The sequence below is a fragment of the Dermacentor albipictus genome, chromosome 2, assembly GCF_038994185.2.
Source record: "Dermacentor albipictus isolate Rhodes 1998 colony chromosome 2, USDA_Dalb.pri_finalv2, whole genome shotgun sequence".
In the NCBI taxonomy this organism is placed as follows: Eukaryota; Metazoa; Arthropoda; class Arachnida; order Ixodida; family Ixodidae; genus Dermacentor; species Dermacentor albipictus.
Genome location: NC_091822.1, coordinates 3,412,043 through 3,431,465, shown reverse-complemented (window position 1 = coordinate 3,431,465; position 19,423 = coordinate 3,412,043). Strand labels below are relative to the sequence as shown.

At 47.0% G+C, this 19,423-nt stretch overlaps 1 protein-coding gene across 1 annotated transcript in view; it reads right to left on the bottom strand.

Annotated features, from left to right (window-relative positions):
* The window catches only part of LOC135921120 (4-pyridoxate dehydrogenase-like), a 337,516-nt gene that overhangs the window by 33,231 nt on the left and 284,862 nt on the right, over window positions 1-19,423 (bottom strand). The gene's annotated exons all lie outside the window — the stretch shown is intronic.

The following is a 19,423-nucleotide window of genomic DNA, read 5'->3' as shown; positions in this document are numbered from 1 at the left end:
TGAAAGAAGTAGCGTACTGGGATATGAAGAAAATGCCAGAGAAAAGGATTTAACAACATTGCTGGGGAAATTTGCGAAGCTCGAATGCATGCAACCGGGCGCTTATCAAGAAGATATGCGCGCCGTTAAGAAGAAGCTCGAAGCGTTCGACGAAGGGCGCTTTCGAGGTGCGCTCGTGCGCGCGAGAGCAGAAAGGCTATCATGCGGGGAAACGCCAGCGAAAAGAGCACTGGGACTAGAAAAAGAAAGTACTCGAGACGTAAGCAGATTGACGCTACCGAATATGAAGGGGCGGTATTACCCGATAACAATAATATAGGGCCTGCTTTCTTTGAGCATTACAAAAAACTTTTTGCATTCAGGCCTATAAACATGCATGATTTCAATAATTTATTTTTGCAACGAATGCCACAGCTGTCGAGTGAAGTTAAAGAAACCTTAGAACGACCATTAACAGAACATGAAGTGATGAAGGCCATCGACGACCTGAATCCTGGCAAGTCGCCAGGTCCAGACAGTCTTTCTGCCGCTTGGTACAAATCTTTTAAAGGCTACCTAGCTCCTATTTTAACAGCTGTTTTCAATGAAGCATACGAACTGAAAATATTTCCACCATCCATTGGCCAGTCCCATACAGTACTGATACCGAAAACAGAAGAGACCGAAAAGCTCAAGCAACTTTTCTCCTACAGACCCATAGCACTTACTAATTGCGACTACAAAATATTGATGAAGGTGTTGGCACGACGGGTCCACTCAGTTATTAAGGAAGTAGTCGGCCCACACCAGACGTGTGGTATTCGTGGAAGAACCATTTTCACTAACATCCATAAGATGAAGTGTGTGCAGAAGTGTTGTGACGCCATGTGCGATGCAGTAGCGATCCTCCAGCTTGACTTGGAAAAAGCGTTCGATTGCGTTTCTCACGAGATATTGCTTACCATCCTTGAACATGTTAATTTTGGCCACATAATCACTGAGGGGGTGACCATGGCGTACCGGAGCTGCTATACCAGAATTATAATTAATTAGAGGTTGGGGGCCCCCAGTAACGTGAAGCGCTCCGTTCGCCAGGGTTGTCTACTCAGTCCACTCCTGTTTTGTGTTTACATAGAAACGCTGTCAGGCCATCATCGAAAATGAATGCATTAAGTGATATTGTCTTCAGTCAGCAGAGGTGAAGCAGTTGGCATACGCTGACAATGTGGCTGTGAGCTGTAAAGATAACCAAAGTGTATTCAACACTGTGAGCATCGTCAGACAGTTTGGTAACGCCACTAATAGCTTCGTGAATTGGCAGAAATGTTTGGGGTTTTGGCATGGAAGATGGCCGTCCACACCATACCCCTTTTCGAACGTAAACTGGGTAAACTTGGCGCACCCCTTCATGCCTACAAAGACAGTAGCGAGTACTGGAAGGGGCGGACAAAAGAACTAAAAGAAAACGTCGACCGATGGAACGCCGTTCCCTTGTCAATGTTCGTGAGAGCTACAGCGTGCATCTTGTTTCTCGTGACAAAGATCTGGTACGTAATGCAGGTCCTACAGTGCTCTGGTATTAATGTGCAGAAACTGCACCGCGTGTTCGCTGTATTCATGTGGGCATCGACCTGTCAGCGATGCAGCGGAGATAATCTCTTCCGAGATGTGAAGGAAGGTGGTCTAGGGTTAGCGCATCTCTTCTTGCGTCAACTGGTGAATATATTCTTATTCTTTCGAGATACAAACGACCAATTTCTGCGCACGGTGATCCAAAAGAGGCTGTCAAGATCCCTTCCCGAATTCATTGTAGGCACGGAAATAATGACAGGACCAGTCCGTGGTTTCTTTCGGGAAATTGTTCAGAGTGTTTCTTTTTTGCGTGTTCTTTTCAAGTGCATATTTGTGGTGTGCAAGACGGAAAAAGCAATATCGTGATTTGTGTGACAGTGTCTTGCTTGTACCCATGTACAGAGCAGTGTAGAGTGGAGGCCCAGGCCTAGACGTACTTAAAAGGATAAAGATGATACCAGTTCAACCAGCCACGAAATCTTTCTTCCTTAAATTACATACCGGCACCTTACCTGTTAAAATCTTCCTGGAACAACGTGGGTTTTACATGCCATGGGGAACACATTGCCTTATTTGTCAAACACCAGAAACCATGGAACATGTCTTCATCCACTGTTGGGAAGGGGTCTTTTTCTGGGACGAGCTTCAAAGGAATCTAAAAAAGGAGTTACCGATAGATCCCCACGGAATCAGGTTTCTGCCAGTAAATGACGACGAAGGTTTCCCGTATGACGTCATCATGCTTACGGGCCTCCACTGTTTATGGCGCGCAAAAATGGCGGGCTACCATTGTGACCCGGATGCCCGACCGGCGCGTGTGTACTTCCGGGAATGCATGCAACGGTATGTGGAAGTGCAGAAGTTGAAAAAACCTGTTCCTCAGTGGCTGTCCAGGATTGAACCCCTGACAGCACCGAAGGAATTTTAATAAGACAACGTCACCCCACAGTAGCTGACGGCGACGAATGTGATATCACGGTTGTTCGTTTTTTGTATTCATTCCTGCTTTGTTTCGTCTTGTTGTATATCATTTAAGAAATTGTTGTTGATATTTCGAGGACTGGCAATAAAGGAAAAAAAATCCCCAGTGGCACAGTTGATTAGCGCACGGTATTTATACCACAGTTCTCGTGAGCAATGCCGGGGTGTGAGTTCGAGCCTCAGCCGGGGAGTATTCTTCTATATCCGACATCCCACAAAAAAGACGGCAAACACACGCCAGTTTATCATTGCATTGTTACCCGATATATGCTCACATAGGTTTCTGCTACACTCAATCCCCAGTGCGCAATTCGTTAGCGCACGGTACTTATCCGACAGTTCTCGTGAGCCATGCCGGGGCTATGAGTTCGAGCCTCACCACGGCAATATTCTTTTATATCCGACATTAGAGAAAGAAGACCGCATACGCACGCCAATTTATCATTCCATTGTTACCCTATTTATGCTCACTTAGGTTTCTGCTGTACTCAATCCCCAGTGGCACAATTGGTTAGCGCGGATTCCACTTCCGGCTACCGCAGTGAACGGTCGCGGAATGTTTTGCTCCGAAGGGGTGGTTACAGCAGCCCAGCAGGGCCGCGGTCTCAGGTTGAACGACACACCGAAGGATGACTACCAGGTTATTTGGCCGCAACTACCTACAGGATCGACAGTTACAACGACCGTTTTTTTGCACGGAGACGTGAAGGCGAGGCCCTACCGAGTCGAGCATTTCCGTGAGGCACTTGACTATCTGCAGCTGATGCCAGAAGTGGAGGCCCTCGGTGCCTATCAGATGAACCACGTCTGGGCCATCACTTTCAAGGATGAAAAGGGCAAACAAAACATTTTGTCTGCTCCAACCTTCAGCGTAAAGGACCACCGATGCATGGTAATAGACCCCCCGAAATGAAGACGTCAGGATGAAGCTGTATTGGTTTCTACATACGACTACGGACGACGAAGTCAGAGGTGCCCTGGTGCCTTCTGGGAAGGTCAGCGAAATTTCGAGGGAAAGTGGGCGCATTGCAGGCTGCAACAACAAAGGCTCCCACACGTGCTTGGTGCCCCTACGGCTGAAGGTAGGCGTTACCGTGGAAGACCTGCCTCATCAACTTCGCGTCGCTCATCAACTTCGCATCAACTTGCACCGTAGTTTGAAACCCGTAGGGTTGCAAACTACGGTGCAAACTACCCTACGGTATTCATTACCGTAGGGTTGCAGCGGTGGCGTAGAGGTAGAACACCCGCCTCGCGTGCAAGAGGTCCGTGGTTCGAATGCCGGTGCCGGCAATTTTCCACCGGATTAAAAAAAAAATCCGCGTGTTGATAAATTGCATAAACAGGCCTGGAGTGTGGCCTGATCCCGGTGACCAGAACCGGTAACGCACTCCCTCACCAGAGCAGGATTCGCCACCCTGCTGCAGTACTTGGCCACAACCTCCTATATGAACAACACAATCAAACCCCGGCCCTCAGTCCCCAGCAGCTGCGAAGCAACTGACCACGGCGGCGGTCAGACCTGCGACGCTGCAGAGGGTGCTAAGAATCACTGGCTCCGGACAGGCCGCCATTGGAATATGAACCTGGCAACGTTTAACGCTAGAACGTTATCTAGTGAGGCGAGTCTAGCAGTGCTATTGGAGGAATTAGAGGGCAGTAAATGGGATATAATAGGGCTCAGCGAAGTTAGGAGGCCAAAAGAAGCATATACAGTGCTAAAAAGCGGGCACGTCCTGTGCTACCGGGGCTTAGAAGAGAGAAGGGAACTAGGCGTCGGATTCCTGATTAATAAGAATATAGCTGGTAACATACAGGAATTCTATAGCATTAACGAGAGGGTGGCAGGTCTTGTTGTGAAACTTAATAAGAGGTACAAAATGAAGATTTTACAGGTCTACGCCCCTACATCAAGTCATGATGACCAGGAAGTCGAAAACTTCTATGAAGACGTGGAATCGGCGATGGGTAGAGTGAAAACTAAATACACTATTAATGGGTGACTTTAATGCCAAGGTAGGCAAGAAGCAGGCTGGAGACAAGGCAGTGGGGGAATATGGCATAGGCACGAGGAATATCAGGGGGGAGTTATTGGTAGAGTTTGCGGAACAGAATAATATGAGGATAATGAATACCTTCTTCCGCAAACGGGATAGCCGAAAGTGGACGTGGAGGGGCCCGAACGGCGAGACTAGAAATGAAATAGACCTCGTACTCTGCGCTAACCCTGGCATCATAAAAGATGTGGACGTGCTCGGCAAGGTGCGCTGCAGTGACCACAGGATGGTAAGAACTCGAATTAGCCTAGACCTGAGAAGGGAACGGAAGAAACTGGTACATAAGAAGCCGATCAATGAGTTAGCGGTAAGAGGGAAAATAGAGCAATTCCAGATCAAGTTACAGAACAGGTATTCGGCTTTAACTCAGGAAGAGGACCTTAGTGTTGAAGCAATGAACGACAATCTTGTGGACATCATTAAGGAGTGTGCAGTGGAAGTTGGTGGTAACTCCATTAGGCAGGATACCAGTAAACTATCGCAGGAGACGAAAGATCTGATCAAGAAACGCCAATGTATGAAAGCCTCTAACCCTGCAGCTAGAATAGAACTGGCAGAACTTTCGAAGTTAATCAACAAGCGTAAGACAGCTGACATAAGGAAGTATAATATGGCTAGAATTGAACATGCTCTCAGGAACGGAGGAAGCCTAAAAACAGTGAAGAAGAAACTAGGAATTGGCAAGAATCAGATGTATGCGTTAAGAGACAAAGCCGGCAATATCATTACTAATATGGATGAGATAGTACAAGTGGCTGAGGAGTTCTATAGAGATTTGTACAGTACCAGTGCCACCCACGACGATAATTGAAGAGAAAATAGTCTAGAGGAATTCGAAATCCCACAGGTAACGCCGGAAGAAGTAAAGAAAGCCTTGGGAGATATGCAAAGGGGGAAGGCAGCTGGGGAGGATCAGGTAACAGCAGATTTGTTGAAGGATGGTGGGCAGATTGTTTTAGAGAAACTGGCCACCCTGTATACGCAATGCCTCATAACGTCGAGCGTACCGGAATCTTGGAAAAATGCTAACATAATCCTAATCCATAAGAAAGGGGACGCCAAAGACTTGAAAAATTATAGACCAATCAGCTTACTGTCCGTTGCCTACAAACTATTTACTAAGGTAATCGCAAATAGAATCAGGAACACCTTAGACTTCTGTCAAGCAAAGGACCAGGCAGGTTTCCGTAAAGGCTACTCAACAATAGATCATATTCACACTATCAATCAGGTGATAGAGAAATGTGTGGAATATAACCAACCCTTATATATAGCTTTCATTGATTACGAGAAAGCATTTGATTCTGTCGAAACCTCAGCAGTCATGGAGGCATTACGGAATCAGGGTGTAGACGAGCCATATGTAAAAATACTGAAAAATATCTATAGCGGCTCCACAGCCACCATAGTCCTCCATAAAGAAAGCAACAAAATCCCAATAAAGAAAGGCGTCAGGCAGGGAGATACGATCTCTCCAATGCTATTCACAGCGTGTTTACAGGAGGTATTCAGAGACCTGGATTGGGAAGAAATGGGGATAAAAGTTAATGGAGAATACCTTAGTAACTTGCGATTCGCTGATGATATTGCCTTGCTTAGTAACTCAGGGGACCAACTGCAATGCATGCTCACTGACCTGGAGAGGCAAAGCAGAAGAGTGGGTCTAAAAATTAATCTGCAGAAAACTAAAGTAATGTTTAACAGTCTCGGAAGAGAAGAGCAGTTTACAATAGGCAGCGAGGCACTGGAAGTCGTGAGGGAATACATCTACTTAGGGCAGGTAGTGACTGCGGATCCGGATCATGAGACAGAAATAATCAGAAGAATAAGAATGGGCTGGGGTGCGTTTGGCAGGCATTCTCAGATCATGAACAGCAGGTTGCCATTATCCCTCAAGAGAAAAGTGTATAATAGCTGTGTCTTACCAGTACTCACCTACGGGGCAGAAACCTGGAGGCTTACGAAAAGGCTTCTACTCAAACTGAGGACGACAATGGAAAGAAGAATGATAGGTGTAACGTTAACGGATAAGAAAAGAGCAGATTGGGTGAGGGAACAAACGCGAGTTAATGACATCTGAGTTGAAATAAAGAAAAAGAAATGGGCATGGGCAGGACATGTAATGAGGAGGGAAGATAACCGATGGTCATTAAGGGTTACGAACTGGATTCCAAGGGAAGGGAAGCGTAGCAGGGGACGGCAGAAAGTTAGGTGGGCGGATGAGATTAAGAAGTTTGCAGGGACGGCATGGCCACAATTAGTACATGACCGGGGTTGTTGGAGAAATATGGGAGAGGCCTTTGCCCTGCAGTGGGCGTAACCAGGCTGATGATGATGATGACCGTAGTTTGCTCGGCAACGAAGTGCAAGTAAATGATATATTTACAAACGACTATGTTAAGCAAATGCCAAGGCTTGACGAGGATATTAAACTAGAGCTTGAAAGGCAAATTACTAGAGATGAAATCAAACAAGCAATTGAAGATTTGGGCAAAGGGAAGACAGCTGGGCCAGATGGCCTCGGATCAGCGTTCTATAAAGTTTTTAAGAATGAAGTAGCAGAAATACTATACCATGTTATACCAGAAGCCTACGATAGTAAACAAATGCCTCCATCGTTCAAACTAAGTCACGTAGTTCTAATTCCCAAAACCGATGAACCTTCCAAATTGCAGTCAGTAGAGTCTTATCGGCCCAAAAGTTTGACAAATTTAGATTATAAGATCTTTATGAAAGTAGAAGCAAGCAGACTCCAGTCAATAATTACAGCTATAGTTGGCCCACATCAAACATGCGGAATCCAAGGAAGAAGCATATTCACAAGCATACATACCACCAGAGAAGCATACTAAAAGGTCGTGGCGCTTTTTTCGGAAAGATAGCAATGCTTCAACTAGATCTAGAGAAAGCTTTCGGCAAGGTCGCACATGACATTCTGTTCGCAGCGCTAGAACAAGTTAACGTAGGCAGCGTAATAAGTGAAGGCGTTAAAATGGCACATAAAAACTGTACTACTAAGCTTATCATTAACAAAAAGCTTAGCGAAGGCATCCCAGTAAGGTCTAGTGTGCGCCAAGGATGCCTAGCCTCAAGCCTGCTATTCGCCATATATCTTGAACCATTCTGTATAAAAATTCTGAACAACAAAACGATATGCGCCTGTGGCTTCTTAACGCACGAAATTAAAATCCTCTCGTACGCAGACGACATCGCAATCTTCTGCCGGACTCAAGAAAGCATCGAAAGTGCCATTAAGGAAGCAAAAACATGTTGCATCCTAACTGGAAGCGCCATTAGTTGGCAAAAATGCCTCGGATTCTTGCACGGCGAATGGGACGAGAGGCCGACACAATTCGAAGGTATAATGTTTACTCATACGCCGGACAAATACCTTGGCATTCCTTTGGAACACTATCACGGAAACAAAGACCAATGGGCGGATGAAATTGACCGAGTTAAATCCCAAACAACAAAATGGGGCGGACGCGATTTCTCAATCTTTACACGTGCAACTGTGTGTAATATGTTCATCGTAACACAAGTTTTCTACATGATGCAGGTGCTTTGCATGGCAAAGATCTCTGCGCGTAAGTTACACAGACTGTTTGCTGTTTTTATCTGGGAGTCGAACTGGGAGCGTACTAATCGTCTGAACTTGTTTCAGTTGGTAAAAAACGGAGGGCTAGGCTTATCGCATTTATTTCTTAAACAAGTTGTTACACGGTTATTTTTCTTGAGGGAACAGAACGATGCTTTCCTGCAGAGTATTTGTCAAATGTTTTTGAGCCAGGCATTACCCGAATACATAGTGGCATCGTACTTTACTAATCATGTTCCATTGAAAGGGTTTATGAAAGAAGTCGTTGATGCTTTTCATTTTTTGGAAAGCCACTTTTTGATTGAATATCTCTCGGATGTAACAAAGAAAAAAATGTACAGAGACTTGCTTGATGTGATGTGCCTGTGCCTATATATCGTTCATTATATGTACTAGGACGAGAACGTAGTGTTTTGAGTCGCGTTAAGAAGATGCCTGTTAGAGCGTCGACCAAGACGTTTTTCTTCTTTCTTCCCACTGGCACGCTCCCCGTGAAACCTTGGCTTAAAGAAAAAAGGTATTTTTGTCCCTTGGAGTACTAACTGTACAATATGCAATAAGCCCGAAGCCATCGAGCACGTATTTTTGGACTGTTCAGACTCTGTTTTCTGTGGGACATGTTACGAAGGACACTCAAAAAGCAACTTCCACTCACACCTCACGGGATTTGATTCCTGCCGTTTGATCAGACAGGGGACATGCCGTGTGATCTTCTGATGTTGTTGACAATGCACAGTGTATTATTATTATTATTATTTGTTTTGAACGCATATACACAGGTAACAGGAAAGGGAAAGCGAGGAGCAGGCTGGCAACTGCCACCGGAAGGGGCACAACGCCTGCCTACTCTTCTGAAGGGAGGCGACAGCAACACAGAAATGCAAGATAGGAAGGAGGGGAGGATAAAGGAAAAAGGAAAGGAGAGCAACAGGACAAATCTAAAGACTAAAGTAGAACTCTGCAGCCGGAATTAAAGTGACGCCGCGTCGGACACTGTATGGAAGACGCGAATGAATGTAAGACACGAGAATGTTAAATCACAACCGTCAAAAGTGTACTTCAGAGAGGCTATCATGTACGTCCACGACATCTACAGGACACTTTCCGATCCTCGAGAATGGCTACCTGTGTTTGATAAGTTGCTAAGACAAGAGCCCTACTAACCTAACAACACGAGACAAAGTACGAGTCTCGTTTTTAATGCAACTGATGTGTATGTAGGTCGAATTCCGAGAAGAATTCCTGCCCATTGTACGAGGAGAAATCCGGCAATAAAGAAAAAAAAAGAAATTGGTTAGCGCACGGTACTTATACGACAGTTCTCGTGAGCCATGCCGGGGCTGTGAGTTCGAGCCTCACCTGGGGAATATTCTTTTGTATTCGAGAAAAAAAGTCCTCATACGCACGCCAATTTATCATTGCATTGTTACCCGATATAAGCTCACTTAGGTTTCTGCTACACTCAATCTACAGTGGCGAAATTCGTTAGCGCACGGTACTTATCCGACAGTTCTCGTGAGCCATGCCGGGGTTGTGAGTTCGAGCCCCACCTCGGCAATATTCTTTTATATCCGACATTCGAGAAAGATGACCACACAGGCACGCCAATTTGTCATTCCATTGTTACCCGATATTTTTTTTCTTTATTGCCGTCGTGGACGTATAACACAAAGTAACATATGATAAAACACATCAGCCATGCTTGGGCTGAGGCGAGTGGTGCTAAAATCTTTTCATTTGTGCTAAATTATCAAGCAGTGATATCCACTCTGGTAGATCAGTCTGAACCCTGAAACATTCTCGAAGATAAACAACACTTTCGATGAAGTTTTCACGTGTGGAACTAGTATTTATGTCTGCATGTCGCACCTGCATTCACGTTTTCCGCAAACTGTGGAGGCCAAGAAGCATAATTAAATCATAGGGCACTTCTTCACTTTCATCTGGTAAGTACCGGATGCCGTAAGGATTTAAAGGGAGTTCCTTTTTAATCGTCCTCTGAAGGACATCCCAATAAAAAATTGGATCCCAGCATTCTAGGAAAACATGTTCCACTGTTTCGGGCTTCCTGCATAACAGGCAGTTTGTTGTCCATGGCACGAATAGCCCTTTATCATGCAGCCAGGTTTTACCAGGCAGCGTACCAGAATGCAGTTTAAGAAAAACGGTTTTGACCACAGGTCTAACGGGCATGCTCTTAACTCCTTTAAAAATATCTTGCCCTGGGCCTCCAAAGTGTGGTGTCCGATAAATGGGCACCGGCAACATCACGTCAACTAGCGCTTTGTACAGCTTTTTCTTATTAACATTGCATAGGTATTCAGGGCTGAAACGTGCTTCTAACATCTTGCACGAAAGAACAATGTCGCGCAAGTATCCTGTCGCAGCACCACACATGTTATCACAGGAGACTACCCTTCCAGGGAGCAGTCTCTGTAGGCGCACTTGCATAACAGTTCTTAGAAAGGGATCACTTTGATCACGTAAAAACATAAATTGCGAGACCACTTGTCGCAAAAAAAGATGCGCCAGGCCAAGCCCTCCGCTTTTAACGGAAACAAAGAGGTTAGTTCGGCTGGTTCTTTCCCAGGTGGACGCCCAAATAAAAACAGCAAAAACACGATGCATTTTTTGTATAGCTGTTCGTGTCGCACGCAGCACATTCATGACATACCAGAGCTTCAAAATAATAAAGACATTACAGATAGAAGCACGGGAAAACATTGATAGCTGTCTTCCTCGCCACGCGACCGCTTTCTCTTTCATTCTCGATGTTTCTTCTTTCCAGTACGAGCTGGGATCTCGATAACAATCCAAAGGTACTCCGAGATACCACATTGGCAAGGTGGACCATTGAAGCCGAGAAAAACAACCCGGTGTTACGTCCCATTCGCCATGCCAAAAACCGGAACTTTTTCCCCAATTGATCTGACTTCCAGTCTGAGCGCAGCATTCTTCGACCTCACTCGTGACTTCCCAGATGCTCTGTCTATCAGCGCAAAACACCGCTATATCGTCAGCATACGCGAGTACTTTCACGTGTGATGACTGCAGTCTGTAACCTGAAATTCGGTCAGAGTGGATAATTGCCAGGCATAGTGGCTCTAAATACACTGCAAACAGCAAGGGGGAAAGCGTGCATCCTTGTCTTACTGAAGAACGTACTGCAATTTTGTCAGTGAGATCGCCATTGACTATAATGCGGGTCGTACAGTTCTTGTAGGCCATTTTTACGCCCTCTACTACAACGTCACATAGTTTGGAATGTTCCAGGATGGAAAAACGAATTTCATGAGAGACGTGGTCAAAGGCTTTTGCGAAGTCGAGCTGCATCATTGCTATCTGACCGCCAACTGCATCGACACACTCTAATACGTTGCGTGTGACATGTATATTTGTGGCAATGCTACGACCTTTATTTCCACATGTCTGGTGGGACCCTACCAATTTCGTGATCACAGACTGCAGTCTTTTTGCTAGAACCTTCAGAAATACTTTGTAGTCGACGTTGGTAAGATTAATCGGTCGATATGACCCCACCGACAGTCGTTCTTCCGGATAATCAGTCTTTGGGATTAGAACGATGTGGGACGTATTGAAAGACAATGGAACCTGTTTGCGTTCGTAAGCCTCACTTATCACATGGAGCATGCACTGTGCAACAGAAAGGTTAAAGGTTTTATAAAAGGCCACACTTAGCCCATCTGGCCCAAGAGCTTTCCCAGATGGTAGGTCGTCTATTGCATTTTATATCTCCTGTGAAGTTATAGGCAGTTCAAGACGTTCCTTAATTTCATCATCCAGTCTTGGCAACAACCTCAAAAAGTCTACATGGAAGCCTTCTATGGTGTCGAGCTTATTGCTAGAAGTTCTGTGAAATGTTTGGCTATAGGGCTCTGAATGCCTCTCGGATCTTCCGAAGTCCAGCCGTCATATCGGATGCTCGTAATTTCTTTCTGGCAAGCGTATCTTTTCTCGTCTGATAGTGCTCGTTTTGTCGGCGTTTCGCCAGCCCACAATTTTTCAGACCTTGCGTGTATGACGGCGGCCCTATACCTGTTAGCGTCAATTCTTTCGAGCTGGCATTTTACTTCCCGTATTTCTTTCGTGAAAGTTCCCGGTGCGCTACTTTCCACGCTCAGCATCCATTCAAGTTGCCCGTTCATTTCTTTTTCTTTTTCTTCCTCTTTATAACGAGCCACGCTGCTCTTTTCTATTGCTTTCATTTTTACCCACTCTTTGGACTCCTCCCATTCAGTTGCAAAACTAGCTGGCTGCGCGTCTAGCAGTTTGTCTAGCTTGGTCTTTACTTGCATAATGAACCCTTCATCCTCCAAAAGCTTTGTGTTCAGTTTCTATAAGTGGCAGTTAAAGCACGATTTCCTGCCCTTCATTCCTAAAGTCATGCTCACGAGGCAATAATCACTGAAAGACACAGGTTTAACGTCATAACTTGAGCATAGCGGCGTAAGTTCGACCGATACATGCATCCTGTCTAGTCTCGCATGGCTCTCCCACTGAAAGTGCGTGTATTCAGGGTGGGTCCCACTGGAAAACACATTGCCAACATCCTTGAGACCATACTCATGCACAAAAGTATTCAAAACCTCAGAGCTCTTGTCTCTCAGTGGCCTACACTTCACTCTGTCAACTGTGGCACACACACAGTTGAATTCTCCCAGTAGCAAAAACTTGTCGCCTTTCAACCATGGCTCAAGGGAATCAAAGAAACTTTTACGCTCGCTTTCTACATTAGGAGCATACACACAAACCATTCGCCACCATAAATTCGAAAATGTGAAATCAGCAATCAAAAGGCGACCACTTGGGCATGCAAATACAGACTCTACGTTCACTCTTAACGTGTTACGGATGAATACAAGGCACCCAACCGACGTCCCAACAGAATGACAAACGCACACATGAAAGTTTGCTTGAAAGGAAGACACCATGCGGTCAGTGTGCTCTTGGCTCTCTATTTTTGACTCTTGTATAGCAATTATATCAATATCGTTATCCAGAAGAAGGCGATTAAGCTGGTATTGTCGCTTTCTTGCTCCCAGCCCTCTGACATTCAAGGTCGCAACTCGAAGTGGAGAAATAAGATTAAAAGCCATGTCTTAGAAGAAGAAACGCCTCTATCCGCATGGTGCCTACCTTCATGGTTGACGTAGCCTTCCTCATGACTGCCAGGACCTCTTGACTACGGTCGACCAGCACAACCGGCGATGACACCGGCCAGGACTATGTGCTACTTCGGAGGCGGTTTCCCCGCCTTCCGCGTGTCGGCTGGAAGGTTCGGTCGCGGTTTTAAAGTCGAGCGTCTCAATCCCCCTGTCTTCGGGGGAGGCTCATCACCGCAACCACCAGGTGCAGCTTCACGTCGACGCTTTCTTCATGCGGACGTTTCCCAGCCATGGTGCTCACCGCTTCCTGGTTCGTCTCCATGGTATCAATGCCGGGGGTCTCCACGTTACTTTCTTCGACGACCGCGGCTTTCGCCGCCTCATTCACCTTGTCAACGTCGTCCTGTTCAGGCTTATGCTGCGCCTGTACACTACCATCTGCGGGAGGGCCCCGCCTTCTGCTTCACCAGAGTCGTGAACGATGGCTGAGTATCGCGCTGTGGTTGTCCACCTGCACAGGCTGCTTCCTCCGCATCCGTCTCGTCCATCAGCATCTCGGCCGAGTCCTCGCTGGTTCCGGGGCCTGCAATGCTCGCGTAAGTGCGAGTACACTGGTGTTCTTCGCGCCCATAGCGTTGGCAGATTCCGCAACGCGGGTCTCGACATTCTTTGCGGATGTGGCCCGTACCACGACACCTAAGGCACAGCGGGTGTCGACCTGGTACCACAACAAGCGCCAACTCACCGCCAACGCTCAGCTGGTGCGGCAAGTCATCCAACTTCACGCCCACTTTCAACTTGAGGGTGACGAGCCGGGTAGTTGAGCCCTTCTCTGTCATACATTGCACACGCCAGCACTCGCGGCCTACTTCGGTAACTTTTCGATAGGGCGCAAAGGCGACACGCACGTCCTCATCAGGCACATTGTGTAGAAGCTAGTGGAGCTTCAGTCGAACGTCCTGGTTCGCCGGGTCAATCACGAGGCAGCACCGGTTTTTTACACGCAGCTCCCCGATGCTCGAGATCTTCACCGCGTCCGCTTCCTTGAAAGTGATAGCCCAGACATGGCTCATGCGATACGCCCCCAGGGCGATAACATCCGGAAGAAGCGAATGCGGTGCCAATGCGTCACGGAAATCTTCAATCCGGTACGGTCGCGCCGTAATGTCAGCGTGCAAAAAAACTGCATTTAAAACATAACGACCTGTTGGCAGACCTGCCAGAACAACTTGGTAGGTGCCCTCCTGTTCCGTCGTCCTGTTTCCGCGGCCAGAAAAGGCCACTGAAGCCGCTCTAACGGAGCCCGTCATCATGCGTCCGCCACGCTCGGTGGCCGGAAGCAGAATCCATTGTTACCCGATATATGCTCACTTAGGTTTCTGCTACACTCAATTCCCAGTGGCGCAAGATTCTGCTTCCAGCAGCCGAGCTGTATGGACGTGTGGATCATGGGCTCCGAAGGAGCGGCTTTTTCGGCCACCGGCCGCGGTAACAGGCTTATGGACGGTAACGAGGAACCGAGCTACCAGTTTATTTTGCCACCACTGCCCAAAGGACCTGTCGTGAAAAACACCGTGTTTTTGCATGGCGACATGCGAGCAAGGCCCTATTGGGTGGAAGACTTTCGGGATGCGCTCGCCCCGACTGGATTGGTGCAGGAGGTCATGGCCCTCGGAGACTACCAGATCAATCACGAATGGGCAGTCACCTTCTCGAGTGACGAGGCAATGAAAAGGATACTGGCATTGAAAGAGCTCAACGTGAAGGGGCGTCGCTGCGTTATCGTCGACCCTCAAGACCACCTCCGCCTTCATTGGCTGCTTTATTGGGTGGCGGACGAAGATATAAAGGCAGCGCTAGCGGCCTTTGGCAAGGTCGTGGAAGTGACGAGAGAACGATGGCGTCTCAGAGGCGTGGGCGACAAGGACTCATCGTCGCGGACCGTTCTGTTCAAGTTGAAGAGCGGGATCAAAGTTGATGACCTCCCGCACCAAATCCGAGTTGCCAGTGAACTGGCCCTTGTCGTAGCGCCTGGACGGCCGATGCAGTGCCTACGATGGAAGGGTGTCGGATACGTCCGTCGCGAGTGCAAGGAACCGCGTTGCGCTTGATGTCGCAGCTTTGGACACTTTGAAGATCAGTGTGTGCGCACGTACGCTGCAGCTGTGGGGCCACCAGCGAACGAGGTCGTCGCGCAGATGAGGATGGACGCTGCAGAAGCCGTGGACGCTGCCAAGGGGGCTGGTGACAAGGAGAGCGCCAGCAATGCAGAGGCGACATCGAAGGCAGTGAAAGATACAGATGTATTTGTTACCCTCAAAAAGAAAGATGGGACGACAACGGGTCCTGCAAAAGAGCGGGAGAAAAGTGAGGAAAACTGCCTTGTAGTTGATGAAGCCGCATGCGAGACAGAAGGTGGGGATCCGCCGCCAACCAGCGACCCTATGGTTACGAGCGGCAACGCTATCTTTAAGAGGCCGCTAGACGCTACCTACGGGAAAACAGCTGCAAAGAACCATGCCGACGGGCCACCTGCAAAGACAACTTTGACGAGAAGGAGCAGCTTCAAGCCCCCTCCAAACATTCATCGGGATAGGAAGGCCGGCGACAAGCCACAGCCGTCGGCGGACCACACCAGACCACCGGTAGGTCCCGGAGGCGTCTAGCCGCTGGCTAGACGCTGTGGTGAGCACCGTGCTCCGGGATCTTTACCTTCTTGTATTAGCAATGGCAACCAACCCAACGCTTAGCTTAGGCACGCTAAACGTGAGAGGTCTGGCCGCCAAGCGTAAACAAGGCCAAGTGTACCGGAGGATGGTGGACCGCGACCTCGACGTTCTGGCCGTGCAAGAGACAAAGATAGAAGGGGAGGAGGAGACCCGGGGCATGGTGCTAAGGTTTACGTCTTTGTACTACGCGGTAGTGAGCCATGCTAAAGGTGCGTCGGTGGGTGTTATCTTATTTATTAGGAAGCTTCCCGGCTTATCTATCGAAAATTATTTCTCATGCCCTTCAGGCAGGTGAGTGTACGTTGACTTTAGTGTTGGTAATGATTCGTGGCGTGTTCTGTGTATCTATGCACCTAATGTTTGTCAAGGGCGCACTCTGTTTTTTTATCGTTAAGGACGGACATTTGCATGAACAGAAAAGTGACAATTCTGGGTGATTTTAATTGTGTACTCCGAGATCGGGACAGAACAGGCCGAAGAACAAATGACAAAAGCTGCCATGTCCTTACTGAATTATTAGCCGATTTCGACCTAGAGGACGTGGCTGACTGCCTGGTTGGAACACGCGAGGTTCATTACACACACTTCCAGGGCAATAGTCACGCTCGTCTAGTCAGAATGTACGTGTCACTAGACGTGATAGCCCTGTGTAACAGCTACGGTGTCATGCCTCTTTCATTCACTTACCACTGTTTGGTCAAGATGTATGTTGGACGCAAAGCAATACACCACACTTTCATGTGGGAGATGTGGAAAATGAATTCCAAATTGTTAACTGACGAGCTTTTTCTAAGCAAACCACAGGAATATTTGAAAGAAGTGGGAAATAACGTGTCGCGAGTCACCGAAAGGTGGGAAAGTGTTAAACAACGAATTAAACCAGCCGCCATCGATTGCTCCTGCAAAATAAAGTACGATGAAACAGTTAAAGAGAAAGAACTAAGGGCGGTGTTGGAAAAGTTAGCGGCCTTAGAGTGCAGCCAACCGGGCGCATACAAAGACGATCTGCGTAGCATCAAATCGAAATTGGAGCTATGCGATGAAGAGCGATATCGGGGAGCGATTATACGCGCAAGGGCAGAGGCACTCACAGCAGATCAGGCTCCAACTAAACGTGCGCTCGGTCTTGGAAAGAGGCACGCACGGCGTAACCACGTAGATTTACTTGAAGTAGATAATCACGAAATAACCGACTGTGAGGACATAGCACAAGTGTTTTTCCAGCACTTTCCACAGCTTTTTGCATCGAGTCCTGTTGACGTAGATGTCTTTAGAGCCACGTTTTTGGGACGCATGCCGCAAGTCAGCGATGACACGAAGAACAAACTAGAGGCACCGATATGAGCACATGAAGTGGAAAAGCAATTTATAATTTAAAAACTGAAAATCGCCGGATCCGGATGGCCTTTGCGCCGCTTTTTATGAACAGTTTAAATCAGACTTGTCGCCTCTTCTCGCTGACGTCTTTAACGAAGCATATGAAGCAAACTCATTGCCATATTCTTTCGGGGAAGCACACACCGTGCTCATCCCTAAGACCGACAAGCCTACGAAACTAAAACATGTAACGTCATGCAGAGCAATATCACTTACCAACAATGATTACAAAGTATTCATGAAGGTCATCACTGGCAGGTTACAATCAGTAATGGAAACCATAGTAGGTAGTCACCAAACATGCGGCATCAAAGGACGTACTATTAGCACAAACATACACATTATGAGATCAATTCTAGAATGTTGTGACGCATTAAGGTCGCGAGTTGCTATTCTCCAACTTGATTTGGAGAAAGCTTTTGATTGTGTTGCTCATGTTATTTTAATTGCCATTCTAAAGCATATAAATGTCTGGTCCATAATTACTGACGGAGTGGCCACGGCGTACCGGAACGGCAGTACTAAGCTTATAATTAACAAGTCACTGGGGGCCCCCATCAGCATTCAACGTTCCGTGCGTCACGGCTGCCCAGCCAGCCCACTCCTGTTCTGTATTTATCTAGAGACTCTTTGTTTGGCAGTGATTGAGAGCAAATGTATTCATGGGTTTACGATGCAAGCATCAGAACTTCTGGCCTATGCTGATGACGTAGCCGTGTGTTGCACAGACAAGGAGAGTGTTTTGCAAAGGACAGATGTTAAAAAATTTGGCGAAATCAGTGGAAGTAGAGTAAACTGGAGCAAGTGCCACGGTATTTGCATTGGGGAGTGGCCTAAGACCCCCGCGATCTTTGCGAATGTCACGTGGTCGACAACGCCAGCAAAATACCTGGGTGTACCACTTGAAGCTTATAAACAGAGCGACGAATACTGGCAGTGCGAGATAAAAGGGTTAAAGAGAAGGCTGAGGCGTGGAAAGCCAAACACCTTTCAGTATTTGCAAGGGCTACTGTGTGCAACTTGTTTTTCGTAGCTAAGCTAGGGTACGTTATGCAATTCATTTTTTGTAACAGAGCCAATGTACAGAAATTGCACAGAGTTTTTTCCCGCGTTTGTGTGGGGTTCTGGATGGGAGAGATGCAGCCGCAACAATCTGTTCAGACGGGTGAAAGATGGAGGGATAGGGCTGGCCCACCTATTTGTGAGGCAATTAGTCGGACGGTTCTTTTTCTTCAGGAACAATGATGATCCATTTCTTCAATCGATTTGCAAGCTTAGACTTGCGCATTTGTGACCAGAGTTTATTATAAGCTCTCAAAGTTTACCGGGGGCAGTGTTCGGTTTCTATAAGGAAATTGTGCTGAGTGTTCAATTCCTTGCTGTACGGTTTTCAAAGAATATTTGTTTGTGGTCACAAGAAAAAATCTGCGCAATGATCTATTGGACAGCCTTTTTCCCCCACATCGGTGCCGAACTATATACAGTCGAAGCCCAGGCGAGAATGTTTTGAAACGTGTTAAACAAATGCAAGTACCGCCTGGTATGAAAACTTTCTTTTTCAAACTACACACAGGAACACTACCAGTTGCAATGTTTTAGAAGAAAGGGGCTTTTACATGCCATGGGGCTCACATTGCTTCATATGCAAACAACCAGGAACAATAGACCATGTTTTTTTACACTGTTGGGCGGGAGTGTTCATTTGGGATGTTCTACAGCGAACAATAAAGAAATAATTTCCTCTTGATCCACATGGCATAAGGTATCTACCGATAGATGACGAGGATGGAACACCTTTCGATCAGATAATGTTAACTGGCCTCTACTGTATATGGTGAGCCCGCATGGCTGGCTTCTATTGCGATCCCGATGCAAGAACAGCCCGTGTTTTCTTACGAGAACAAATAACACGTTTTCTAGATGTACTTGCTACACATGAGTGCCCTCCGCCTTGGATGGCCAGGAAGAACCCCTGGCTAATCTTAAAGAATTTTAAACTACGCC